This window comes from Ornithorhynchus anatinus, chromosome 8 (assembly GCF_004115215.2).
Source record: "Ornithorhynchus anatinus isolate Pmale09 chromosome 8, mOrnAna1.pri.v4, whole genome shotgun sequence".
Taxonomy (NCBI): Eukaryota; Metazoa; Chordata; class Mammalia; order Monotremata; family Ornithorhynchidae; genus Ornithorhynchus; species Ornithorhynchus anatinus.
This window is the reverse complement of record NC_041735.1, coordinates 12,454,964-12,467,564: the sequence shown is the minus strand read 5'-3', so window position 1 is coordinate 12,467,564 and position 12,601 is coordinate 12,454,964.

The window sequence follows — 12,601 nt, the reverse complement described above, 5'->3', positions numbered from 1 at the left end:
AATGTAATTTTCTGTTGGATATGAAGAGGGAGGGTGTTCCAGGCCAGAGGCAGGACGTGGGCTAGAGGTCGGCAGCAAGATAGACGAGATCAAGGTACATTAAGTAGGTTGGCAATAGAGGAGCAAAGAGTGCGGCCTGGGTTGTAGGAGAGTAGCGAGGTGAGGTAAGGTGATTGACTGCTTTAAGTTCTTTGTGGGCAGAGAACTTGTCTACCAACTCTCATATTTTTTTCTGCATTTGCAAGCACTTAGTACGGTGCTCTGCATACAGCAAGCACTCAATAAATACAAGAGATTGATTAACTGGGTTGGCATGGTCCTACACAAGTCAGTGGGCAAAATCCCTGGCATCCAGGAGGAGAGATGGATCCAACTGATTTCAGTTGTTACTTTGGTGTTCATCCTTTCCCCGCCCAGACCCAGTGCTGGTACCACACTTTGGACCCCAAGAAATAGCTCTTTCAGTCCCTTTGTTTGAACTCTTTGACAGAAATCAGTTTGGGGTGTAATTTTGCCATAGCAAAACTCAATACCTGATCCAAGACAATTGATCATCAACACGATTTCCCAGGTGAACCTTTTCCTGATTTTGAAACAGAGAAGCAGTGTGGCCTAGTGAAAAGAACTCGGGCCTGGGTGTCAGAAGATCTGGGTTCTTAATTCCAGCTCGGCTACTTGTCGGCTGTGTGATCTTGGACAGGTCACATATCTTCTCTATGCCCCAGTTTCCTCATTGGTAAAAATAAGGAAAAGATACCTATTCCCCACCCTGCCCCTTAGATTGCGAGACTGTGTCTCATATGCTTATACTGTATCTATCCCAGCACTGGACACAAAATAAGCACTTAACATACACCTTTAAAATGATCTGTGAGTGAGATGTTGGCCACCTCTGAGCTGAAAAGGCAACTTTCTTGTTACTGGGGACCAGACAGATCTTTGGCTCTCAAGTCCACACTTTGTGGCTCCTGATAATTTTCATCTACAGAATAGAGAGACATGGTGAGAAGCACAAAAAGACCAATGCAGTAATATTGACCAGAGGGGCTCTTCCTGCAACAAGGACCCCTGGACCTCTCCAAAGTGGTCTTAAGCATCCCACCCCCATCCCAGAGAAGCGATCCTGGGAATTATAAACCAGCTTCTCACTTCTGCACCTGGCAAATTGGTCAATTCTATAGTTCAGTTTAGGATCAGTGAGCACTTGAGCAAACACAGTCTGCTGGTGGAAAGATAACGTGGTGTCTCTAAGGGTCAATCATGCCTCACTAATCTGCTGTAGTCCTTTGAAGGGGTCAATAAGCATGTGAGAGAGGGGAAGCGGGAGGCGTAATGTATTTCGATTTTCCAAAGACTGCTGAACAAGGTCCCACACCACAGAATTTTAGAAAACTGAATAATAATGGGATTGAAGGGAGGGTTCAGTCATGGCTAGAAGTCTGTCTAAAAGATGGGAAACAAAGGGTAGTGAAAAACATCTACTCTTCAGAATGGAGAAATGAAAAGAGTAGGTGTCTCTCGGGGAACTTGTTTAACATCTTTTTAAATGAGCCAGAAGAGGGAGTGTGCATTGAAATCTCAGAATTTGCAGATGACTCTTTTAGGTAGGGAAATGTTGAACAGATGGGGATAAACTAGGGAGAAGAGCTCGTAAAGTCAAGTGAAGGGGTAGAGACATGGCAGATGAGCTTTCATGGAAGGAAATACAAAGATAATACATCTGTGGAAAAATAATCTAGAATTAAACCTCACGACACAGGACTCTGAACAATGTCAGGAATGAGATGAGATATTGGCATCACTGTTGGCAGCTCCTTCAAATCACCATTCCAAAGTGTGGCAGTAACCAAAAAGATCAACCAATTGCGGGCCATCATCTGGAAGGGAATAAAAACTAAAGCAAAAGGAATAATTTAGCCACTATATAAAACCACGCACACCCACATATAGAATACTTTGTGTAGTCTGCTTACCACATTTTAAGGAGGGTGTAATAGAGCTGGGGAAGGTGCAGAGAAATGACTACCAAGATGGTCAGGATGCTAAAGCGTCTTCTTCACAAGACTAGATGGAAAAGATTAGAAGCTTTCAGTCTAGAAAGGCCCAGGCTGAGATGGATGGGATTGAAATCTACAGAGTTGTGAAGGGTGTGGACAGGGCAAATGGAATACTTCTTCGCAAAAATCCCACAACATCAGGAGGAGGAAATGTGTGTTGCAGTTTGAAGGTGGTAGGTTCAAAATAAACAAAAGGAAATCCTTCTTCACCCGGCGGGTGGTAAGCATGTGGAATTCATTAGCAGGAAGTTTGCAGGCTGAAAATGTTAGGAGGTTCAGGAAGGATTCAGATACATTTATGAATGAGAGATCCATGATTGCTAGAAAGAAAGGTAGAGACACGAGATGTGATGCCTACAGTCATAGAATGGTGTCAAGAAGCACATTTGCATTGTTCCTTCAGGCTTCCTTTTGCCCTACTGGGACAGAATAGATTAGATTGAAAATCCTTGAAGGTAGGGGTGGTGACTACCAACTAGATTGCATTATCTCAATCAATCGATCAATCAGTCATATTTATTGAGTCCTTACTGTGTGCAGAGCACAGTACAAGGCGCTTGGGAGGCTACAATAAAACAGAGTTGGTAGACACATTCCCTTCTCACAATGAACTTGCTTGATACAGTGCTCTGCACACAGTAAGTGCTCAGTAAATACCACTGAATGATTGAGAATACAAGACTTGATTGATCTTAATCAATAATGGAAGTTTGACCCAATTATATTCTTACATTCAGAAAATTTATCCCTGCCTTTCACTTTTCCCAAGTGCAAAATAGCACAGGCAATGAAACAGATGTGGGATCAAGTTAGCCTGGGATACAGTGAGTTTGACTGAGCCTCTCTGCGCGGATAGTCCTGTCAGTCATCTTGACATTTGCATAGCATTGTGTCAAGTGTTTGGGGTAGGGATAAAGAACACATACTACCTCTGCCCTCAAGGTCCTTACAATCTGGGGGATTGTATCACTACATACCATCATCATAAATATGTAGCTATAAAAACTGGAATTTCCAGATTGAGACCAAAGGGCAGATTGACTCATGCAACCTCCCGGGGTGAATAGTGGGAGGAGTTAATCAAGGAAATCTTCCTTGAGGAGGTAGCCTGGGGCTGTTACAACTGTGGTATTGGCCTTGATCAAAATAGAAAATAGATCAGCTGTGATAACCAAGGTTCTCAGCTGCCTGGTTCCTAAAAATGAGAGCAAAATGGCAGCATTAAACTGGACACTAAAGGAAAGTTTGTATTTGTTAAGCGCTTACTATGTGCAGAGCACTGTTCTAAGCATTGGGTAGACACAGGGTAATCAGGTTGTCCCACGTGAGGCTCACAGTCTTCATCCCCATTTTACAGATGAGGTAACTGAGGCATAGAGAAGTTAAATGACTTGCCCATGGTCACACAGCTGACAAGTGGCACAACTGGGATTCGAACCCATGACCTCTGACTTCCAAGCCCGTGCTCTTTCCACTGAGCCAGACTGCTTCTCTAGGAGTCTGTCTACGGTCACCCAGCAGGCAAGTGAAAGTGTTGGAACTAGAAGCTCAGTCACTTGACTCCCAGTCCAGTGCTTTTTCCTTTATACTGTGCTGTTCCAAATCCTTCCAACGCTAGGTTGTGGCAAGGAGAGAGGCTTCCCAGCCTGACTGAAAACCCTGTTCAGAACTTGAGAGCCCAGCCTGAGATAGAGCTCCATCTCCAGATCTCCTAAGGCTGGCAGGCCTCCCTTCCTCCTATCTCTCTCCGCTCCAGTCTACTCTTCATTCCCCTGCCTGGCTCATCTTCCTGCAGAAATGCTCTGGGCATGTCACTCCCCTTCTTAAAAACCTCCAATGGTTGCCTGTCGACCTCTGCACGAAACAAAAACTTCTCACTCTAGGTTTCAAGGCTCTCCATCACCTTGCCCCCTCCTACCTCTCCTCCCTTCCCTCTTTCCACTGCCCACCCTGCACGCTCCGCTCCTCTGCCGCCCACCTCCTCGCCGTCCCCCGTTCTCGCCTATCCCACCGTCGACCCCTGGGTCACGTCCTCCCGCTGTCCTGGAATGCCCTCCCTCCTCACCTCTGCCAAACTAGTTCTCTTCCCCTCTTCAAAGCCCTACTTAGAGCTCACCTCCTCCAAGAGGCCTTCCCAGACTGAGCTTCCCCTTTTCCCTCTGCTCCTCCCCCTCTCCCTTCCCCTCCCCTCAGCACTGTGCTCGTCTGCTCAATTGTATATATTTTCATTACCCTATTTATTTTGTTAATGAGATGTACATCCCCTTGATTCTATTTATTGCTATTGTTTTTGTCTGTCTGTCTCCCCCCGATTAGACTGTAAGCCTGTCAATGGGCAGGGACTGTCTCTATCTGTTGCCGATTTGTACATTCCAAGCGCTTAGTACAGTGCTCTGCACATAGTAAGCGCTCAATAAATACTATTCAATGAATGAATGAATGAATAGGATAAAGTGGAGCTTCTAGCCAGTTGCACTTAGCTGCAGGACTACAACTCCCAGCTGTTCTTGGGGTGGAGCTAAGTGGATGCAGTTGGAGGGGATTGGTCATTGACTCAGATGGTATATTACAGGGAGCACGGCACGATTTTGATCTTGTGGAGCTAATGAGGAGGTCAGAGTCAGAAGTAGGTGTAGCGTGGCAGAATTAGGATGCTGGTTGAATGAGGTGGGTACCCTAGTATTGCTCCTGAACCTGACATTGCTCACTGTATTGCCAGGTGATCATGAAAATGAGGAGATTCAAGCAAATTGGTGGTATTTTTGTGGTGATGGCTGAGTCCAAGCTGCTGTACTCTGTGCTTGGGAGAATACAACTGAAGCAAAACACAAAGTCTCTGCTCTCAAGAAGTTTGCATTCTAATGTGGGAAACAAACACGCATAAAAGTAGTGGGAGCAAGAGAAAGGGAAAGGATGTCACAGGTAAAATAATGGTGCTAAGGTAGATTTAGAGAAGCAGTGTGGCTCAATGGAAAGAGTATGCTTGGGAGTCAGAAGTCATGGGTTCTAATCCTGGCTCTGCCACTTGTCAACTGTGTGACTTTGGGCAAATCATTTAACTTCTCTGTGCTTCAGTTACCTCATCTGTAAAATGGGGATTAAGACTGTGAGCTCCACATGGGACAACCCAATCACCTTGTATCCCCCACCTGTGCTTAGAACAGTGCTTGGCACATAGTAAGTGCTTAACAAATACCATTTTTATTATTATTATAATTACAGGGAGAGGACTCTCAAGGCAGGGAGAAAAGTGTATAGAAGCTCACGGCCAGAGAGCCAAGGGCAAGGTAAAGTTGAGGAAGAGTGTGAACAGAGGAGTGCAGGATGAAGGAGAATGTGGAAAGGTGACTCAAGGCCCACAGGGAGAAATGAAAATGAAAACTTCCCAGCCTGGTCTCTGGATGTCAGACCCAAATTACCTAGTCTTAGCATTTTCAGCAGTAGAAAGTGAGTTGGCATCTTGGCTACAAGAGTGGTCATTCGCTGGAATAGGTTGTGGAATTTCTACCCCTCTAGATCTTACCAATAGGCTACACAGTCATCTATCTTGGTTGGCTTAGGCATTGGACTGTCTGAAGACAGGGAGATGGATTAGATGACCTACCTCTTGAGGTCTTTCTCAACTCTAAGACGCTATGATGTAAAAACAAGTTTTTAGCAAAGATGCTTAGTTGAGATCAGTGATATTTAAGATCCCTCTCTCTCTTTCCCTCTCCCTCTCCCCCCCTCCTCTCCCTCTCTTTCTCTCCCCCCTACCCCACACACACTCTCACCGATGAGTTGATATCTATTTTCTCTTCATCCCAGCAAAACTAAAGTAGTTAATCATTCCAGGACATTTTCCAAAACTGAGTTTTCCCTCCAAGGCCAGGAAAGTTTGTTGGGAAGGAAAGACCTATAGGCCTGCTTTGTGGTTCCTCTTTGTTGATGTATTTATTTTGTGCCTGTGCCCAGAGGCCTTGGCAGTGGGCATGTTTTTAGAAATACAAAAAATAAAAAGAGGGGAAAGTTTATCATACTGTGTGCTCTTATAAGCAGCCCCCATTTTGGGCTCCAAGGGTGTCTACATTTCTGAAGTGGGAAAGGATGCAAAACATTTGGTGAGGAAAGGTGTTTGATCACTGTAGCTGAGTGAAACCATGTTAAACCACAAACTCTCAGCCCCACACACAGGGCTGATGCAAACAACTGGGAGCAGTTAGGGGCCTCCACGATGGAAAGAACTACTGACTTCCGGGATGGAGGAAATTCCTGACTCTGGGGAAGGGGTATCCTGGGAGCTCATAACCAGGGTTTTGAGGAACAGGACAGAGAGGGTGGGGAAGCAGAGGTGTTGACTTTCCCTTTTGAACACTGGGGCAGAAAGGGGGCTTGTATTTTAGGGGATATGAGGATGGGAATCGAATGAGTTTCAAAAGGCTAAAATGACAGAGAGTCAACATTTGGAATCTTTTCAGCCCTGATTAGAAACTCTTGGGCTTTGTCAGAGACCTGCAGCAAGCAAGTCTGGGAATACAAACCTGAAAACTGAGGATGATCATTTCCGGTCACTGCTGTGACATGGACACCAAGAGTGGGTATCCTGAGCCAATGCATGACTAGAGGAGGGATTTCAAGGAGCAGCCGGTGGAATATAACCCCTGGGAGAGCTCCGCAGGCATCAGAACAGTCTGGCCCAATGCATCCTATCCTGCCCTGATCTCAGTATCTTCCCACTCCTGATCTGGAGTTTCAGGTAGGACAGAGGTGAAGCTGGGCAGAACCCAGAAGTGATCCAGGCCTCAATTCCTGAGTGCTACTGCACAGACCCAGTTGCTACTGCCCAGACCCAGTTGCTACTGGCAGCTGTGGGCTGAAGTCCTAATATCCCAGGGGACAACAGCTCATGCGTCACCTCCCCGACCATGCACCAGGAAGCACTCACCGAGGACTTACTGCTTTGCTCAATAAACTCTGCCTACAATTTACAAAGTGCTCTGGATCGAACTGAAGAAAAAAAATAGCTTTCAATCCTTTCATTAGAGTGTGAAAAAGGCAGAAACTGCAGTTGTCATGAAGCAGCAGGTGGGCCAAACTCAGATTTTTTCTTTTTTTTTCTTTCCAAACTTCCTGGTTGTACAGATATAGCAGTGTGTTGGACAGAAACACCTACTGATAAGCTTGGCGAAGACAAAAACCTCTAGTCCATTTAGGATCTGTATAGGAACCCTACTGTTGATTCCTTCAAAACATATTTCTCTGGGGTCATTCCCTGAAACTCTGATCTTGGGAGAGAGGATCAGACAGACTGTGTCTCTTCTTTTTCCCTAAGCCATTATCTTTTCCACATTTCTTTATCAGTGTACCATTCATTTCCTAGTTTTCCTCCAGCTCTGAAGCTTGTTCTATTAGGGCTTCTTTGATGTGGTGGTCATTATATTTGCATCTGGATTCCACATTGAGGAATTCTGTTTCTGAAACTGTGAATGTGTGTGTGTGTGTGTTGCAGCCAGGTATGACAAGCTGTTTCTGCTGTGAGTTTCTTAACCAACTGTTCGTTCTTCACATTTCTCAAGCAACTGGAGATGCTCCAGCTGATGTTTCCTTCTTATTTAACACCAAAACAATATGTTTTTGAGGTTTCAAGTTTAGATTTGTGAAATTACTGTCTTGTAAAATTTCCTGCAATATCAAATTGGGGTAAGAGACTCTCTGGACCTTGTCTTGTCTTATGCCATCGAGTCGTCCCCAACGGATAGCGACACCAGAGACACATCTCTTCCAGAACGCCCCACCTCCATCTACAATTGTTCTGGTAGTGTATCCGTTGACTTCTAATAAAAATATGGAAGTGATTTACCATTGCCTCCTTCCAAGCAGTCAACATGAGTCTTTGCCCTCAACTCTTTCCCATGCTGCTACTGCCCAGCACAGGTGAGTTTTGACTTGTAGCAGATTGCCTTCCACTCACTAGCCACTGCCCAAGCTGGGAATGGAAATGTCTTTGCTTGATTCTTCCTACCAGAGTGGAAACTGGTAGAGTACTGGAAACTCTCCAGGTTTGACCCTGAGAAGGGTCTCTGGACCTAGCATATATGAATACCTTGTCCCTTTTATGTAATTATGATAATAATAATAATATTTATGTGCTAGCTATGTGGCAAGCACTGCGCTATGCCCTGGAGTAGATACAAGATAATCAGACCAAACACAGTTCTGTCTGGAGGCTCACAGACTAAGGAAATGAACCTATCTATTGGAGGTATGAGGAAACTGAGGAACAGATAAATTAAGTGATAAGAGCCCCAAGACAGGGACTCTCTCTGACTTGTACCTACCCCAGCAATTAGAACAGTGTTTGACACTTAGTAAGCACTTAACAAATATCTTTTTTTTAAAAAAGTGACTTGCTCAAGGTCACACAACAGGGAAGTTGCAGATCTGAGATTCAGAGTCTATTGTTAGAAGAGTCTGTTCCTGACTGAGAATCCTGTTTCCACTATTGGGGATAAAATACTGGATTGGCAGGACCATCAATTTGGCCCTATATTGGGTTTTTTTATGGCTTGATGTAGGTTATTATAGCTGAGCTTCCAAGGGAGATGAGCGCTCAGATTGTGGGGTTGGTGCTGGGGAATCCCAACCCTTGGATTAGGATGAGGTTACATGAGGAATGTGCAGTTCCCTTGAAGTAGAGTTATCTCCCAGAAGCCACATTTCCTGCAATGTGTTTATCAATCCAGAAGTTAGTTCTGAATTTTGGCTTTCCCAAATCAGTTAGTAGTGAGACTCGGTAGTTCTAAACCACTGGGCTATTTTCCTGAAACCTCCAACTGAAACCTTTAGTTATGCCTTGAAGAGATCATGTGGCCTGGTGGAAAGAGAGTCAGAGGACCGAGGTTCTAATCCAGGCTCTGTCTCTCATCAGTGGTGTTACCTTAGGCAAGTCACTTCAGTTGCCTCAGTTTCCTCATCTGTAAGATGGTGATTGAATCCTAGTCCCTCCTCCTTGGACTGTGAAGAGATATGGGACAACCTGATTTTCCTGTAGCTACCCCAGTGCTTAGTACAGTGCTTGGTACATAAGATGCATTTTATAAACACCACTATTATTATTATTGCTTATTAACCACCTACTCAACTCTGATAGAATATGCAAATTGTAAAAGGAGATCATTTCTTAATTCTTTAAATATAAGTAAATCATCGAAAGAACAGAATGTTGCTGCAGCATACCCTCAAGAGCATTTGATTAAATAATTCAAAGAACTGCAGAGAATACTGGAGAGTGGAAAGCACTGAAAATGGGGAAAAAATAATTTTAAAGGATTTTGGCTGATTCTTTGAAATTTGAGAGTTAAGGAGAGAAAATTCAGAAGACTTTCATTCAGGTTCAAAGTTGATGCTGTTCTAGAAGTCTGGAGTAGTCTGCTCATAAAGCCATTAAGGCAACGAAACACTAATTGTTTTGAGTTGTTCCCTGGTTTTGTGTCTCTCAAACTAATGGAAAAGCACAAGAGTGGGAATGAGAAGACTGGCTTCAAATTCTGATTCCACCACTTGTCTATTGGGTGACCTTGGGCAAACAGCTTAACTTTTCTTTGCCTCAGTTTCTTCATCTGTAAAATGAGGATAAATATTTTTTCCCTCCCTCGCAAACTGTGAGTCCCAGGTGGGACAGAATCTGTGTCCAACCTGATTAATTTGTATCTACCCCAGTGCTTCGAACAGTCCTTGACATAATAAGGACTTAATAAATGCACCAGTAATAAAAATGGAATATTTCCATTTTATTATTATAATGAGGGACTGTGTCCAGTCTCTGGACTGTAAGCTCTGGTATGCAGAGAACGTGTCTACCAACCCTGTGGAATTGTACGGTGCTCTGCACACAGTAAGCACTCAATAAATGTGATTATTATTATTACAATGCCTTTAGTAGATACAATCCCTGCTCTCAGGATGCTTAAAATCTAGAAAGTCTGACATTAAAATCAATTACAGGTAGGGGAGAGCAAAGGGTTTAAAATATGTACATAAATTCAATCTGGGAGCGCAAAACCCAAATTCTATGGGAGTTATGGGAAATACTTTAGGATGGTTACACTTTTGTCATAGTGGAACCCAGGACTACCAAAGGGGTTAAATAATTGTGTGTGGACTACCAACACTGAATGGAGGCCTAAAAGTTCATCATCAATGGTATTTATTGGGCACTTACTGTGTGAGGACCACTGTACTAAGCGCTTGAGAGAGTTGTTCCCTGAATGTCAACTGGATCTAACAGACTGTAAAGATGATTTCTACTGGAACCCACTGAGGTTAGAAGCCAAGTTGCTATTCTGAAGGGCCCTGGTTAATAGGGATGTCAGTTTAGGACCACTCTGGCTCAGATCTTTCTAGAGCCGGACAGCAGAGAAACCCCAAAATAGTTTCTGCCATCAACTCTCTCCCCTTTCTTCTCGAACAAGGTGATGATGGAGGGGGAAGCAGGTGGCCTTTGAAATCCCGTGGCATCTCTTCAGCATTCTGTAGGTTGAACGAGAGCCCGTAAAGGTAACAGAACAGGTTGTGAGAAGGATGAAGCTATCACTTTTTGTCAGGGTCTGAGTCCTGCTGTTGGTCCAGTGGGAAGAACCCCACTCTGGAGGTCAAGATACTGGGTTCTAGTCCTGATTCTAATTATAATAATAATAATTAATAGTTATTATGGTTCTTGTTAAGTGCTTACTATGTATAAACACTGTTCTAAGCGCTAGGATAGATACAAGTTAATCAGGTTGGACATGGTCCACATCTTATCTCCATTTTACAGGTGAGGCAACTGAGGCAGAGAAAAGTTAAGTGACTTGCCCAAGGTCATATAGCAGACACGTGGCAGAGCCAGGATCAGAATTCAGGTCCTTCAAGTTCCCAGGCTCGTGCTCTATCCACTAAGCCATGCTGCTTCTTATATTCTGTAAAACTAGCTTAAGTGGTGAAGCTACACTTTACGACCTACTGCTCCCCTGCTTGCCTTCCCTCTGGTTACAGTCCATGTCCCAGAGGGAACCTGACAGAGACACAAGGGTGTGAGAGATGCTGCACAAACCACTAGCATAGAATCAATTTCTCCAGACAGGTTCTTGGTCTTGAAGTGTCAGGACTGTAGCTCCTGGGTTTGTTTCTCACAAGAGACTCTATCATCATCATCATCACCACCGTTACCCCCAACACCCATCCATCGCAGTGGTGTGAGGGCCCATATGCACTCTTCAATGATTTGTAGAGGTTCGATTTTGATCTGCATCGGCTTGTCTCTCTTGGTCTTGTTATCCCATAACTGGTTAAACAGACTTCTTAGCTTCTTCTTTAGTACACATGATGGGCTACAATAAATGCCCCTTTGTCATCGTTGTGAGGCTTTGCATAGAGCTGTTTATGTATTGCTTATTTTGCTGCAAGTGACTTTTGATCTTAGGCCAATTCTTATCAAACCAATTTGAGTATTTTCCTCTGGCAGCACCGAAGGTCTTAAAGATCCTCGGAGTTTGGTCACACTGGTGGAGGTGTGTCTTGCTCAATAGGACTGCTTCAGTAGTAAGTATTAGTATTTATTAAGTACCTTCTGAATACAGAGTACTCTAACTGCTGCAAATTCAACTAGTCCCTATCTCTCGTGGGGGCTCACAATCTATGAGGTAAAGTGGGGAGTAGGGACTGGAGACAGGCCCATCAGGGATAATGAAACAATAAACCACAACACAAATATATAAAACATCAAAGTAAAATTCCCTTTAATGGTTTTTCCTTCCTCACAAGTTTGCCATTCAGCAACTGGGCTGGTTTGGATGCAATTTTGAGCTACATTAGCTTTATCATTGGTGAATATTTGGAATGCATGAACAGTGATCAACCCAGAACATGGTGTTGTGCTTAACGGTGGGTCTCTTGACTGGAAGAAGTTAGAATAGATAAGGTACCATTGCTTAGCTTTTGGATGAATCTCAGAAGCCTTTCTCTTATTTGCTAAGAAAATAACTCTACTGGTGATTTTTAAATGATGCTTGTTTACTGCTCTTTCTCCAGATTTCACCATCACTGTGCACAGGTATTGAAATCTCTGGCAAGAATCAGCTTATCAGTGTTACAACAGATTTTGAAGCCCAGTGTGTAAGAACTAATTAGGAGAATCATAGTGACTACTAGAAAATTTAAGAAGACTGATCATAGAATTTTCACATCTTTACATCACGACTCATCACTTCAGTGTCAAAATGGACCAAATTGGGAACATTCAAAATCGGGTTTGGAGAACACAAGAGGATACCTTGTAGGGGACATTGCTCTCTGGTGGATAGATAGTCCCATCCTTGATGTCTGCAGTTCCGTGAATTGTCCCTTTGAAGTCTTAATCTAATGTCTATGTGGCTTTGATGCAACCTGGAAGGCACTAAATGACCCGCATGCCTTTTTGCTGGTCTAGAAAATTACCACCAACACAAGGGAGCTGACCCAGCTTTGAAGGCCTCTCTTGTTTTCTCTAATTCCATCCAGAAAACATGTTATTTGCTCCAGCGGATATT